Source organism: Phalacrocorax aristotelis, chromosome 3 (assembly GCF_949628215.1).
Source record: "Phalacrocorax aristotelis chromosome 3, bGulAri2.1, whole genome shotgun sequence".
NCBI classification, from domain to species: Eukaryota; Metazoa; Chordata; class Aves; order Suliformes; family Phalacrocoracidae; genus Phalacrocorax; species Phalacrocorax aristotelis.
In genome coordinates this window covers 44,232,522-44,248,574 of record NC_134278.1, presented here as the reverse complement: position 1 = coordinate 44,248,574, position 16,053 = coordinate 44,232,522, and the positions used below count along the sequence as shown (strand labels likewise).

Here is a 16,053-nt window from a genome sequence, read left to right as displayed (position 1 = left end):
CAGCTGAAACAACAGTTTACAAAGACATCACTAGAGTAGGGTACATAGTACCGAGTCAGGGTCAGGTTGCTTAACATATGCATTTGTTCAGTTGTTTTTTACTTTATTCCTGCAAACGTGAGCTTGGGGACTGGGTTAGCAAGATCAATGTTCTCAGAGATCATAAATGGAATAACTAAAAGTAAGTTTCTTCAGCTGCATCTACAAAACTGGGTTTTCAGACTGCGCTTTTAAGATTTTGTTGTTGGGTTTCTTTTTATTTTTGAGACTTTTTTTTTAAACATTAGCTAATACGTATAGAAAAGACATGTTAAAGGACATTACATTATCTGAGAAATACTGAAATACATGTAAACAGTGGCTGTTCTATAAAATATATGTGGAAAAGAGTAAGGTTAACACTGCAAATGAAAGGTGGGATTTACCGATGGCTCTAATCTATGCTGCTATATATCCCCAGAAAAACTGACACTTTTTTCTTTTTCCTCCTAATACCACACAGAGAAGATTTAGATCATCTGGAAATCTGAAATACATTTTTGTATACAATATATTTTATTATGAATGCCATTAGTTCAGTGGAATTTGCCTTGCATTTTTCTGATAGGAATGATGTCTTGCTTATGTAATAGATGATGGACAAAGACTACTCCATAACAGTTGATTTGAGTCATGAGGGTGGCTCAAACTTCTTTAATAGTTTGCAAAAACCACATGAACACAGAACCCTCTTCTTTATAAAGATGCATGGGTTTGGCTGGCTGATGTACCATTAGTTACAGTTTCTAAAATAGTACAGAAATAACATATCTTTTGGCAGGTTCCTGGTGGACCCCATCGGAACAGAAATGTGATTGTAGTTGCATTAGGAACATTCACATGCAGGTGGAAAATACGCCACAAGGAGTATTTTCTCTGAGCCAAGAGACAATAAATGAGTGTAGCAAAAGAGATGAAGAAAGATAAGAAGAACAATAAAGGTAGCAGAAATAAGATCTTGTGTTTAAGCATGAATGTCCAAGTCACTTTAGAAAGCAAAAATAAATCTATATCAGCCATCCTGTTTGCTGCTGAATGCATATCAGAGTACTTTCTTTTCTAAAAAACTTTTTAACTTTTTTGTGTACTATTTTTTATTAGTTTTTATTTTTGTACCTTTTTTGTTGTTGTTGTTGTTGTTGTTTTCTTCCCAAACAGCGTGTCCTTAGATGTTGAATGGGAAGAGAATAGGATCAGTTTATGGATCAACTTTAGGAATCTATTGTAGTATAAAGGGCTACCTAAATGGAATTTGAAAGATGTTGCCACTATAGCAGCAGAATGAATAAAGATACACATGCTCCAAAGTAATGTGCAATGATAAAAACACAAAGGCTGACTCTGATGTGGCAGGAAACTGCTTCCTATCACAAGATAGGAAGGTAGAGCTTCAGAACAGAGGAAAGCATTCCATAACAACTGACATGACTATTTTGGCAGCTGTATTTTATATGAGCAGATGAGTGCAGTGAGGAGACTGGTTAAAAACACAAGACAGCACATCAGGGCTTTAGCAGCAAGGGCAAGAAAACACAATGTAAACCCCTTTGGAGGAGCAAGTGGTCTAGATGGCCTTATCATGGCAACAAATGCAATGGAAAAGGAGGAACTGAAAATTTTCTCTAGCAAGTTAAGGGTCACTGTTTTTATACCATTTGGATTGTCTAAATACCCTGCAAGTAGTGCCTTGTGGCAATCCAGTCTAAAGGTGAGACGGGGTGGGCCGTCTGGGTATGAGAAACACAGACTTATGCCCATGCACTAAGCCAATGTTTTCACTACTGCCCCTCAGTTTTTTTCCTTTCTTATCAGTGTATTTCACAATTGTTCTATTTAGCAAGTATTTCCCAGCATGGTCTTAATTCTCCCCAGACTGATTTCTATTTGCTCAGTCCTTGCTGAATGCCCTGCATGATCCAAATTCTTTAAATCTAATTGCATTATTTATTAGCTTAGTGATTTTTGAGTAGACAACTAAGTTTGCATGTAGCCTCTGAGGTGTTAGAATTTGTGAGGATACTTTCTTGGCTGCCATGGAGGCCAACTTCATCTTCTCTTTTCCCTTCTGGCCACCACAATGAAGGTGCTTTCACCTTGACCCTCTTATTGAAGTTACTTTCTCTACAGGACATGTCTCCTTTGAGCACAGGTGAGGAGAGAGCTTTATAAAATGTATTTATACTCAACAAGTAGAAGTTAAAAGGCATGTGTTGCCAATCCCAGGGATGCTGCTTGCATGAATTATGTCTCAATAATTACATTGCTCCTGAGTTAAATCATTTCCTTACCCATTTTTCCACCAGTTTTCTCCATCAAATCACAGATACATTATCTAAATGCAAAATAGCCCTAAAATTACCCTAGCACGCTACAGTCCTTTCCCAAACTGAAAGTTTCCACCCCAGATTACATTTCACAAATCAGCTTTCCATTCTGCAACTACTCACTTCTCTTCCCTTTAAACATTAATCTCTGAGGTGAAATCATCTTAAACACTTTTTGAAATAAGTCCTGCAGAGGAGTTAAGTGCAATTTTCTCTGCTCAGAACTTATATACATCTTCTATACATTTCTGCAGGCAGCAGAGTGGCCACTTCTTTCTGGCTTTTCTCAGTAGAATTATGCTTTTTCTTTCAGTAGTAGGTTGATTGTAATCCAACTCTCAGGGAATTTTTTGTCCTTATTTTCTTCTAGCAAACGGGAAAACTGGAGAATACAGTGCTCATTGTCACTTGTCTTAAGAACTAGAAAAGAGTTCAGGCAACTACATTTTAATGCTGCAGTTCCTAAAACTTACATGCTCAGAGCCAAGTGTAATGTTTGCACTGGAAAGTGCACTGTGCTGCTGAGAAGTGGAGCACCTGGAGTGGGCTTTGCAGTATTAAGTCAGGTGTCCATGTTCCCTTGAAAGAACGGGATTTCTGGAAGCCTACAAGAGGGATTTGCACCTGTCAGCAGGTGAAACACATTGATGCTTAAGCCAGTCCAGAGGAGGCTGAATCTACAAATCTGTTATAAGTAGGCAATCTTAAGGTGGTAGGTAGTCATGTCTCTTAAACTAGAATATAGGCCCTGAAGCTCAGCTCCTGAACTTGGCTACCAAACTGGGTGTTGACTGGTCTTCAATTCCTATGTTGGGAAGGACAAATGACGGAGTACAACACTCAGTTGCAGTGAGTAGTCTCAGTGTCCAAACCAACAAGCAGGAACTCATTGTGGAAAGATGTTGGTGAGATAACATGTATTTTTTTCCAATTGCAGCTTGTCAGCCAAGATTGTGAAAGACATGCAGTAAGTTCAACACGAAAGCCTGACAGGCTTGTACCTTGCATATCTTGGGAGCCCAGAGCTTTGTGTACAACATTCACACGAGAAAGAGCTTGCTGGAGGTCTCCTGCCAATGTGCTTAATTGTAGTTACTCAGTAAATATATTGTTTGACCTGGAGATAATTGAAAAGATAAGTAGTAAATTTTCTTTGTGTTGAGGAGGAATAATGCCAGCATAGTTACCAATGCCTTAAAGCATTCACAATCAAAACAGAAGAAACCTTTTGTTAAGCTTGGATGCTACCTTAAATTTAGACTTGGAAATGTTTTTTCTTCCATTTGAACCTTCAGAGTGTTCACACTTAAACTCAGCAGAACTACTCATGAACTTAGCACTCAGCACATGCAAAGTATTTGGATGGCCACAGACACAAAGTCAGATACATGGTGGTGCCTAGGTGCTCAGTAACGGAGCTGGGATTTTCAAGAACACCTATCCAGACAGTATAGACTTGTCTCCCTTACCTTCTAAATGATACGTAGAGCTGGCATGGCTACTTCAGCTGCAGATGATGAGATCCCTAGCTGCTGGGAAAGCCCTTCTCTTCAGGAAAGAGCTTTTCATATTTTGTATCCCTTTCTAAACTTTCTCCAGATTAATCCATAAAAACCCCTTTGGTTTTGATCTTGACACTATATAAGTCTTCTTGAGGGGAATCAGGCTGCATGATGCTTTCCAGAATGGGACTAGTCTCCTGAGACCTGAACGACCTTCTACAATAAAGTGCTGGTTGTTGATCATTCCTTTGTAGGGACACATAGGCACAAAAGTACCAATGACCATCTCTGCAAATTCCAGTGAGTTTCTAAATACTATTGAAAAACTGATCAAGGCTTACAAGTGTTCTATTACAAACAGTTACACTATACTACATAATTGTCTTTATTAAGAACTAAAATGCTTCACAACTGTATAACATTGTATCTCCTTTTGCTGCCTATAAAAGATATATCTTTTTTATACGACATATAAAATGAAGTCATTAAAAAAAAGAAATTTATGACTAAAGTGAATGTCTAATCTTTTTATAAAACAAATCTGCTGTTTCAACCTCAGGTAGTTTCTCTTTCAGCATCCTTACGCTGATTGACAGCCAATCCATGCTGTTCATCAGAAAAGCTGAGTGCCATTTCCACCACAAGTTCTTCTTGTTACTTTTGAAAGATCAAATAACTTCCTTTACATTTCTTTCTACCTCAAATCAAAGCTTATAAGAATATTAGCCCCAGCATACATGTTTGTGTCCCGAGTCCTTTGAATACACTGCAGCTATGTGTAGGTAAATATGATAGATAGCAGAACAGGCTCAATAAAAATCAACAACAGATTTGTTTGAATAAGGATTGCATGATCAGGTTATTTACTAGCAAGCTGGCAACTATCCAAGGCTACAGGACCTTAGAGGGAAAGAATACTCTACACAAGCAGTGAAGACAGGCTGAGATTTATGGAAATATTATTTTAGAATTCAAGAACTGTTGTCTCAGGGATATATTTCTGCTATATTTTTGCAGTGCTACAGACTACAAGCCTGACTCGTGATGGCCCTAGAATTTTCATCTGTATGTATTAGGGCAAACTGTATACCTCACAGCTATTCCCTGCTCACTGTTTCCCGTTATTATTCCTTAAAACAGGGACAGGACGCACATGAATTGGCAGTATTAGAACTAGCACAAGATAAGTGACTTTTTGCTGCATTTCTCTCTCATCCACCTAAGAAGATTAAGTGATGTAGCATAGGTTTTACATGCAGAAGACATTTCTTGCAGAGAATTATAAAATGTTTAAATCCACTTCTATGAAACTTTTCTCTGAAATGAAATGCACTTAACATTGCAAACGGGCTGTTCCAACCTGCTCATGTTTGTCCTTTTGTTAGTGCGTCCTTCGCATAGAAGTGATTTATGCCACCAAAAGAATGGCATAGCTAGTGCAGTCTGTAACATTTATCCAAACAAAATAGTTGCATTGCAAAAAAGATATATTTTCTGTGTATATGCACAGTAATTAGAGTATTCCACCACTATGAAAACTGACAAAGAACCTTGTTCCTACCTGACAATATAGCACTACCAAAGAAGACACTATTGCCCTATGGAAGAATCCAGATTCAAACACATGAATGGAATGAGTAAGGGACATTATGCATAATTTTAAAAAAATCAAAATGTTCCTTAATATTTTGGGGAAAGTAATACATTGGTATTTCATTATAATCTGGCAGTGGAGGATGGGAAAGGGAGTAGTGAGGGAGAATTAATAAATACATAAACCACTTAAAATTTAAGTTAAAAAATATAGTTTTAAAAATTGTTAATTCACTTTTAAAATTACAAACTTATGAAGACATCAGTTACAAGAACTAATAATAAAGATCTCTATGATTCAGCTTTGCAGATCCATCTATAAGCAGCACTTCTCTGTATCTGCCAACTCTTTCAGAGAAGGCATGCTTAGTTTTAAACAAAAGAATTAATTAAATTTTTAAAAACCATGCTAACTTATATATATATTCTTGATAGATTTAAACTCACCAGTATTCATGATACACTACTAAGTCAGAAACTCATAATCTAAAGTGTTTGTTGGTTGCATGAAATGCTGGTTTGGACCTCTTTGTAGTCACAGCATCACAGAATCACAGAATCACAGAACGGCAGGGGTTAGAAGGGACCGCTGGAGATTAGCTCATCCAACCCCCCTGCTTGAGCAGGGACACCTAGAGCAGGGGGCACAGGTAGGTTCTGAAAACTTCCAAAGTAGGAAATTCATGCCACTCAAGTCTCATTATCATCATAAACCAAGATTATGGCTTAACACTTCTGCCAGAAGTTAAGGAAACAAAATACCAAAACAAAGCCAAAGTCTAATTTCACTAGCACAGTGTATATTTGCCCACAGACTTGAGTGAAAAAATTATTTGGCTTTCCTTCCTACCTGCTACCTTTAAGCTACTGATAATTGATCAGATGGAAACAGGTAACTACAGAGAGTAAGCATGGTCAGAATCAACGTCGTGACAACCATTGCCTTATTTTCATCAAAGTTCTTTACAGTAAGACTCCTTTTCTTGAAAGCAGAGCTGTTCATTTTCTCAGTGATCCAAAGCCAGAGGAGTAAATAGTTTGCCTGACTTAAATTAGTTTTGTATGAATTTCTGTGGAATGACAAGTAATAGTTAAAAGAAAAATCAAAAGCCATGTTGTACTGAACAAGTCTTGTGTGGAAGTACATCATGAAGGGTGATGACATCTTAAATACCATATTCCTTTTTTTTCCTTCAAACTTGGCATTTTTTTATCTTTAACAAATAAAATGAGCTGAGAACTACATGGAGTTCAGATTAATGTGATTTCCATTGCTTTCTCTAAAAAGTGTTAAACAGTGGCACTGTGGTCTTTCATGTGCAGTTTTGATTATAGGCACATTTAGGCTACAGTACTGGAAAGGTGTATGCACCTGCTTGCCATTTGGCATTGCAAAGAGCTCCATTGATTTTGGTGAGCTAAGGTAAGCCTTTGAGCGTGCCTTTGCAGGATCGAAGCTTAGCTGCTTCAAATTTCAAACAATAATACCATGACATGCCTAGGTCAAACTTCTCTTCTGTTTCAACAATCTGTTTCTGTGGTTGTTTCTGTTAAGTACTCTGTTCTTTATCCTACCTCGCATAATTAAAGTTGTATTTGAAACTCGTACTTAGCGATTTATGAAAATAAAACTGAAGCTAGCTATGCTGGGTAACTGGCTTTGACAGAAAAAGACAGAATGAGTAAAGCAGGTCAAAATTTTTGCAGGCAAAATAAAACCAAAACAACCAGTCAGGTAGCAATAAAGACGACCTGAGACTTAATTAGAGACACATACATAGAAAGGTAGAAACAAAATCGTTTTCCCCCAGAATAAGTGCCTACAAATTGAACACTGCAAAGATTGCCCAGCTGTTTCAACTTAGAGTGTAACATTGCTATTTTTCAAAGCCTGAAATAGCTCCATAATTGGGCATAAAATAAGTAATGGAATAATGCAGTGAAAAAGTTTCCTTGTTTCCCTCTAACACAGTCTGAAAGTGCAGGCAACCCAATAAGACTCATGTGCTTTATATTTGAAATAATTTTCAGGTACTTTATCACATGATTCTCCCACCTCAGAAGATATTTCTTCCTTTCATTTAGACCTACTTTGTGTGTTCATATCACACTGGTCTGCTGGGCAGAAAAGTAAATGTCTTTAAAACTGACTTCTGATTTGGGAGCTCTGCTTTGCTGATACGCGGGACAGTAGTCAGACTTCATGTCAGGCACTCATGAATCAATTTGACAAGGCCTGTCTATGATAGAGGTTAAACTGCTCATTAATTACAGATAGAAGTAAGTTTTATTGGTTGGCACAGCGTCTAATAGCTTAGAAATGTCCATAGTTTACAAAATGGCTGTAATAATCTAAGGTGGATTAATCTTCTCTCTTTTTTATTCCAATCAGCCTTCAAGTTGGTTATTAACTGGTGTCAGAGGGCAGAGTGACCTGTAGAATCTGGGAGAAAAAACTGTGGGGAGAGTCCTTTTCAGTCTGCACAGGTCTGGCATGCCACATTCTCAGCTTAACTAGGTTTTTCAGAGACGTGTGTAGCTACGCTATCGAGCATGTATGAAATGAAACACCTGACACAGAAAAATCCAGCTCAAATGATTGAAATTTTACAAAGTTGCAAGGAACTGAAAAAAGAAGTATTAGCTCTGCCTACCATAAATAACATGACCTTGAGAGTTTGGAGGCTGACTTTTAGGCCACTGCTTCATCTGTTTTTTTTGCCTTCAGAAGACATTGTCAAAAATCCTGGGTGGTGGCACTGATTGCTTTTGATTTATCCAGGATTTCTTCTGGAGTAAGTGAGTGAAGTACTTGGTATTCTTTCTCAGATCCTGCCTCCTGTCTCCTGGGTTTGGTGATCTATAGACTTTACCAGATGGTGAATAATCTTCATAAGGTAAGACAATAAATCATAATCAGAGAAAAATACTGCAGTCTGAGGCTGAATGGGAGCAGTGTGTTTTCCTGTGTCTAATGATCTTACAACTATGCTCCATATACTGGAACTACCTGCTTATCCACAACGTACTTATCCTACTCTTGCCATACTCTATCTTCTTCACACAGAAATTAGCAGCACTGTTGTTTCTCCAGCTGCTCTACTGACTAGCAATTTCAATACAACCAAAGACAATTATTTACTTTATAATTTGCCTGTGTAACTGGGCTGTCTTGTCATTTGTTTCAAACTGTGCATGATAATTGCTGTTATCAAATATGATATATAGGAAAATTTGTGGTGGTGCAAAGGAATTTAGTTGTGCAACTACTATCGACGTTAATAGAAGTCACACAGATTGATCCTTTTAAAGCTTGCTGGAATTTAGGTAGTTAAATATTCTAAATTTTTTTAGGAAAACAGGGGACTTCCAATCAACTTCCATGTCAAATATTTATCAGTATTTAGACACCTTGATGCCACTCCTAATCATTTGCCCACTTCATCTCTGACAAGTGAAAATCAATTTATTTTGTATCAGTTTTAGACTATTTGCCAAAAGGTCTTTAGCTTTCTTTCAGGATAATAGTGCCTTTTGAATAGCTGATTTTTTATTTTCCTCATTTATTGAGCATTTTCCAACTTTTGTGCTGAGTCAGGAGTCCTTTGCGAAAAATAGTATGTGATCATGTAATTGAAGATGTAATATGCACAATCACATGAGAGTAGACTGAAGACTGACAAAACATCCTTGGGTCTGGCATTTCCTAGCTCATAATATTTTGGATTTCCAACCTCAGTAATATTCTTTGACATATTTTTTTTTGGTAAAGAATTGATTTATGTGAATGAACATTTGTAGAAAGTGTGATTCAAATAAAGAAAGGAATCGTCTGAACTAAATTCACGTTGCACAAATTCCCAATGAAGGTGATTTCATTGTGTATCATGAAGACTAAGAAACTTTTCCTACTTTGCTCTCATAATGCTTTGACTTGACATCACCATGTTACTTTATATCCTTTTGTGCCTCTGAGGCAACTCCTTTGCTCTTCATCATAGCATGTAATTACTTATCTTCCTCCCAGGTATGTTTATCTACAGCTATCTATACATTCAGCTTGCAGGTTAAAGAAGTGACTTGATTGAATTTCCAAGTTAGTCTACAGTAGATCAGTATTTGAACTTTGGTAATTCAAAGACAGAGTGATAGCAACTTTGGAGGGATTCTTATACACTCTTACCCAGCTATGTTAGTTTTTGGTAGATGAGAGCCTGTTTGGTGCAATTGGCTGCATTCTGAAGTAAAAAATATACTCACAAAATATATATGGAAGCTAGATCTTGAGAATCGTATAATCTCCCATTTCTTTTTCAGTTCCACTATTGGGTCTATCCTGCCTTGAGGGAAGTGAGACCTTTTTTGATAAGGAACCGTTGCTCACTTCTCATCACTCACCCCAGAAGCTTGATGGATTTTAACTGAATAGGAGTTCATTAGCTGTGAACATACACCAAGAGGATGGAATTTTTGACTGCTACCATTCTGAAATTACATTTAGGTCTGCAATTGTCTTATTAAAATTAAGTGGGAAAATAAAAGTACACAGGCAACTGCACATATAAACCCAAGATACTGGGTCATAAAAAGATGACATACTTACCATCATTTTAACACAGTGTGAAACAAGCAGCGGATATTGGTCTCAGTGAACAAAGCTCCATCCTTTTCTTAGCATCTGGACCTGTAGATTTCTAAAGCAACAATGCCATAATAAAGACAAAGGTGCTTGCCATCTGTTCTGCTTTATGAAGATTATTTGTTGCCCTTGTAATCCTGGAAAGTTTCCAGCAAATGTTCCAGCAAATTTGAGCATAGAAGTAATCAGGTGTGAGGCATATGACCATTATTGTGTGTGATGTGCTATAAAACATAAAGCAGCAAGGAAACACAAAGGAGAAGATAAAAATAGAGCACAAAGAAGAAGAAAACAAATGTTAATAGAGATAAAAGATATTGGACTTTTTTTTCCATTTTGACTGAAAATTAATAATTCTATGCATAGAAAAAGGCAATGTTAAGGTTGTGATTTCAAACACTTAAAAGCTAGAAAGTATGCTGTTGGTGAGCTCCTGGTTAACTGCACAGAGGTCCCTGATGACTTTAGGAGAAACTGCACTACCTGAGAGGAGCTCAGGCAACTGTGACGGTTGGAGCTTGTAACAAAGATGACAAGGTACCAACATAATGTGTAAAATGGATGGCAGCAAACAGCTCTAAAAAAGGAGATGTAAGGAATACACGGATGACTCTTTAAACTAGGAAGAAGTTATTGTATAATCATTAGGTTCAGAAGAAGAATTGGCAATAGGTCAACCATAACATTTCTATCTCATTTTGAGAGACACAATAAATTTTAGCTTTACTGTATTCACTTGAATGTGTGAGGTTGACCAGTCCTCACTATGAACTAATGAGGTGGTCTTCCTGTCATCTGTTCAAAGATGCAGCAGGAATGATTTCAGACTTTCCAATAAAATATCTTCTAGAAGTAAAAAATAGAACCAGGTGCAAGTAGATTGAAAAGCATTGCTCTGGCCAGTAGGTTCAGGTTAAGGTGCATGGCATTTTGAACAAAATAGAGAACTAGCTCTTCTGATTTCTATTCAGAACTTTGACACAGTCTTCCTCTTTGATCATGGAGAGGACCTATACAAGCCTGGATAGTCTGTCAGAAGTTGAACATCTAAAGATGACAGAGCCCCTTGAAATCTTTTTCATTTGGGCTCTTTTTTTTTAGTTTCATTTCCTCAAAATTTTAATTGGAAATCAATGAAGTGACATAGCTATGTGGCTATGAAGCCACTCCTCAAAACCTGAACGGAAAAAAGCCTTAGGTTTCTTTTTTAGTTTGTTTGAGTGTTGTGAGCTGGCATTAGATGTTTGGTCAGCTGTTCTGGTGTCTGGAATAGAGCTAATGCAAGTTCCGGGTTAGAATGGTCATGCGAAGTCAACACTGCTATCTCAGTTCTCCATCAGTAGAACTATGCTTACTCTTGCCACGTTCTCCTGAATGGCTATTAACATGTTTGACCAGCCAATAAAGAAATAGTTTATTCCGAAAAGAAAAGAACAAGGCTGTGATCCGTGGTACAGAGAACACAAGCTGCCAGAATTTTCAGGGTTACCAGAGAACTAAGAAAATATGTTCCAGTTCAGGATTTCTTTAGAAGTTTTTGTTTTTGTAGCTAAAGCCTCTTTTCATGTTAAGATATTCATAAATAAACTCAAATAAAATAATATGTAACAAAGGGCTGCTTTTGAAGATGCATCATAAGAAAGAAGAAAAAAGAGACAATACCTCTCTGTACCACTCAGGGGAGGGCACAGTCCTGGACAGGAAGGCTTCAGAGGATATGGATGAAAACAGACTGAGACCATGAAATGGAAGCAAAGTGATAAAAAGTCCTGGAGGAATTGATTTATGAGAAAAGATCAAAAAGGTAAAACGAATCTATAGCTAAGAGTGACTAAGAATAAAAGAGAGCAGTAGAAGTTGGCATGCTTTATAGCCATGCAGGGAAATGTCACTCAAATAATATGGGGGTTTTGGGGAATGGTAGCCCTGTGAAATCATTCCAGGATATACTGATAGAAGAGCTCAGTAGGCTGACAAACATTAGAAAAAATATGGTAGAAAAAAAGGTAGTCATTGGATACAGATGACAGAGACAAAAGAACTAGATTTTTCATTTCAAATTTGGTAGCATATTAATGTTAAACTTGAGCTGGGAGAAAGAATTGGAGATGATGGCTGCTATAGTGGCTGGCCTCAGCCTACATTATTTGCCTTTTTTCAGCAATCCCCTCTATCAACTGGACAAGGAAAACATAAGGATCATGTACACCTGTGATACTAAGTTGCTTGTCGGGCAAGAAAGATACAAAACCTTCATTCAGCCTAAATTCAGTGCATGGGGCTGTGGAAAGAATTGAACCTTGATCACTGTAAATCGTGCCTGATTCTCTGAATTCAACTGCCTTAATCAGCCATGGTATGAGGACAGATAAATGACCTCTCACTCTAGTGACCACAGACATACTGCCATCCACTTCAAAAAAAAAAAAAACCAAAACCAAACCTTTTGTTGACCTGAAATGAAATACTGAAAGGCTTTTCTGGTGCGTGAGTTGATGGAAAGGTCTTGATACCAGCCTCCAAAAGGGCATTCCTGAGTTTATCATATGAATTACAGAGTTTGGCAGGTACATCTGTAGGGGAAAAAAGCCAGGAGGAAGGTGTTCGCTTTCTTCTCTTTTAGATGAGATGAAACTCCCTGGATGCTCTAGTGAGGGAAAAACACAGCATGTTTATGAATGGACCTGCCTGCCAGTGACAAGCCTGACTCCAGGATTTCTGGCACTGACAAACCAATGAATGGGATTTAGCATATCAGGAAACAGAGGAAATGTATTATCTGAAGATTCAGACAAACTTGATACTGCTTTCAACAAAGGTGGTTCAGATCCTGCATTCTTCTGAAACAGCCTTATTCAGAAGAAAAGTATACCCCAAAGTTGCACTAAATCAGCAGTGAAGGTTATGTAAGGGCAACAAAAATGTCCTTTTCAATAAAAATTCATGTTAGTTTTGGACTAAGAAAGGCTTAGCCTTCATGAGCTGTCTGATTCTGACTGTTGGGTTGACTTGTGAACGACCATTACCCACCCACACCAGTTACATCAGCTATGAAGTTGCTGTGCTTCACACAGGACACAGCTTCTTCTCCAGGATGCTTTTGTGCCTGTAAAGCCATAAAGCCATATTGTGCCCCAGATCATAACCTGAATAAAATTCTTTCAGGTCTGAACATTTTCACATTTAGCACACAGTATCTGTTTGAGCTGGGTATCAGACAAACCATACACTTGATCAAATTTCCTTTGAGAAGATAACCCTTGTCACCTCTTTAACTGGAAAAACTTTCAAAGACTTCTGTCTTTAGATGACTAAGGTGTTCCTTGGTGAGGGACTGACATTTTTTTTGCCTTGGGGAACAAGTAAGTAAGCGCTGCAATCCAGAGGGACCTAAACAGGCTGGAGGAATGGGCCAGCAGGAAGGTTTCAAATTTCAACAACAAATGCCAAGTCCTGCACCTGGGAGGAAGACACGTTGCAATGACATAGGCTGGGGACTGTCTTGTTGGGGAACAGCTCTGCCAAAAAGGACCTGAGGATCTTGGCAGGCAGCAAGCTGAATGTGAGCTATCAGTGTGTCCTGTAAGGAAAGAAGGCCAGCAGCATCTGGGGCTGCATGGGAGAATAGCCAACACATCAAGGGAAGTGATGACTCCCCACTATTCAGCACTCAGACGACACCTAGATTTTGTGGCTAGGTTTTGGGTCCCCCAGTACAAGACAGACTGATAAACTGGAGTCAATTCATGAAGGACCACCAAGATGCTCAGGGAGCTGGAGCACTTGCCCTGTGAGAATAAGCTGAGGGACTGGTGCTTTTTCAGCCTGAAAAGAAGTGGCTTTGAGGGTACTATAGCAGCCCCCCAGACCTTCAAGGAAGTCAATGAGAAGATTAAGCCGTGATCCTCTCTAGCAGTACATGGCTAGAGACTAAGAGACAGTGGGTACAAACTGGAAAGAGAGGTTCAAACCAGGTATAAAGAGAAATTTTTACATCCTGATGATAGCCGAGCAATGGAACAGGCTGCTCAGAGATGTGGTACAGTCTCTAGCCTTGGAGTTTTTCAAGACCCAGCTGGACACAACCTTGAGCAACCTGGCCTGACCTCAGATCTGAGAGTACTTTTAGCAGAAGATTGGACTAGAAATGTTGTGAGGTCCATTCCTTCCTGAATTACCTTAGGGTCCCTCCTCAATAAATACTGAGAAAGTATATGAAGCACAGGAAGGATTAATTAAGGATTTTTATGGTAAGACCAGAAAATAGTCTGTAGGCTGATTCCTATATTCTCCCTCCAGGTTAAATTGCCAGTTCAGTTGGGTTGTCTTGCATGGTATAGGCAATTGGAATCTACTGAAGGATTTCAATGACAGTGCTACATTGAACTGAAGTTGAGAGGTCTCTAGCTAACCATTTTACTAGAGCACTAGAGTTAATACCCAAATCTGCTGAAACGTATCACAGACTTCTTAAAAAAATTCAGCAGGACTTCAGTTCCACCTTATTTAAAAAAAGAAAGAGTAAGCTAATTTCTGCTCACAGTTACACTAAATTGTTTGCTTTTCCATGTTTTTGCATATGAAAAGAGTACGTTCACTAGTATTCCATAACAGTAACAACTAAAATCTAACGGTTTAGTGTACAATCAAGGGAAAATGAGATGCACATGGAATTGATATTGCTCTTTTCTGTTTGACCTGTATGATTTATAAAATCTCTAAAAAACCAAACAAAAAAATTCTTAGCAGAAAGAAAAAAAAGCATAGTTTTTAATGGATTGCACCCCAGAACAAGATTCACCCCATTAGTTCTATGTATTATTTAATCAAGCAATACAGAACTCTTGTTATGCTACCAAGCGATTTTAAAAAGCAAGTTAATCATGCTGAAGTGACTGACAATACAGCAGCACTTTCTGCAGGCTTCATTTCAAATCTAATTATTTTAATCCAACAAGCATACCAATGCAGCAGGCAAGATAGTCTTTTATAGTTTAAGTAAAGATGTGGGGGGAAGGAACTGTACATACTTCAGAAACTCTAAAATTTAACTTCCATTCACAAAATTATTTTAAATAGAAGGACAACATTTTTATCCTGTGATTACCTTTGTCAAGGTTGCCAATCTCATACCTAGGCTTTGCCAGTAAAAAGCTGCTAATTTTTTTTCCTAGTTATCTCCTCTGCTGCCAGAGATATTATATTTTAAATGAAAGGCACTCACAGTATACCTAGAAAAACTACATTTAAAATCTGTACACACTATCTATATTAGCACACATTATTATTATAACAAAGGTACAATAAAAACAAATCCGTTGTGAACTGGATTAACTCAGTGCAAGAGTGGATGCAGATTTTAATTTACGTTTGCTGTGCTGGGTCAGGATCTCTTAAATACAGTTTAAAATTATCTTTTTGTGTATTTTCTTTCCTTTTACCGTTCAATGCTTCCTTTGTTACGTGTGTTTTCTCTTTTCCTCCTTTTACCTTCTGGAAATTATCCAAGTTATCTGTATATTTGAACCACACATTTATTTTCTGCTTATACCCTAACTCCCTCCTTCCTTTCCCTTCTTTGGTTCTCTTCATCTCCCTTTTACTCAGTCCATGACTTGACACTTGTCACTTTTAAGAGTGGATGTCACAGAATCTGTAATATCTCATGAGAGATAATAACATGGAGCAGGAAAAGAACACAACCTATTGAAAAGAGGAATGGAAAAAAAATCAGTATGGGAGGGCGGATGAGCTGAGACGAGAACGTACAGGCAGCCCTCACCATCCCTTAGATATCAGGAGTCTAGGTCTCACAGGTGGAACAGTTGGGTAATGAAATATCAGCAGAAAGTGGCTGTTGTGATGGCCTTGTTCAAGACAAATATATATATATATATATATGCCATCATTGCTTTTATATTTCCTTTCTCTGTGTTTCTGATTTCAGAGCTGGAAA

The 16,053-nt window shown here is 37.9% G+C and overlaps 1 long non-coding RNA gene across 1 annotated transcript; it reads left to right on the top strand.

The window, feature by feature from the left end:
* The first annotated feature begins 100 nt into the window (after positions 1 to 100).
* Positions 101 to 10,193, top strand: LOC142054570 (uncharacterized). The gene is made up of 3 exons (XR_012659588.1): positions 101 to 185; positions 7,851 to 8,355; positions 9,776 to 10,193. It is a non-coding gene; the product is annotated as an uncharacterized LOC142054570 (long non-coding RNA).
* Positions 10,194 to 16,053: the final 5,860 nt, after the last annotated feature.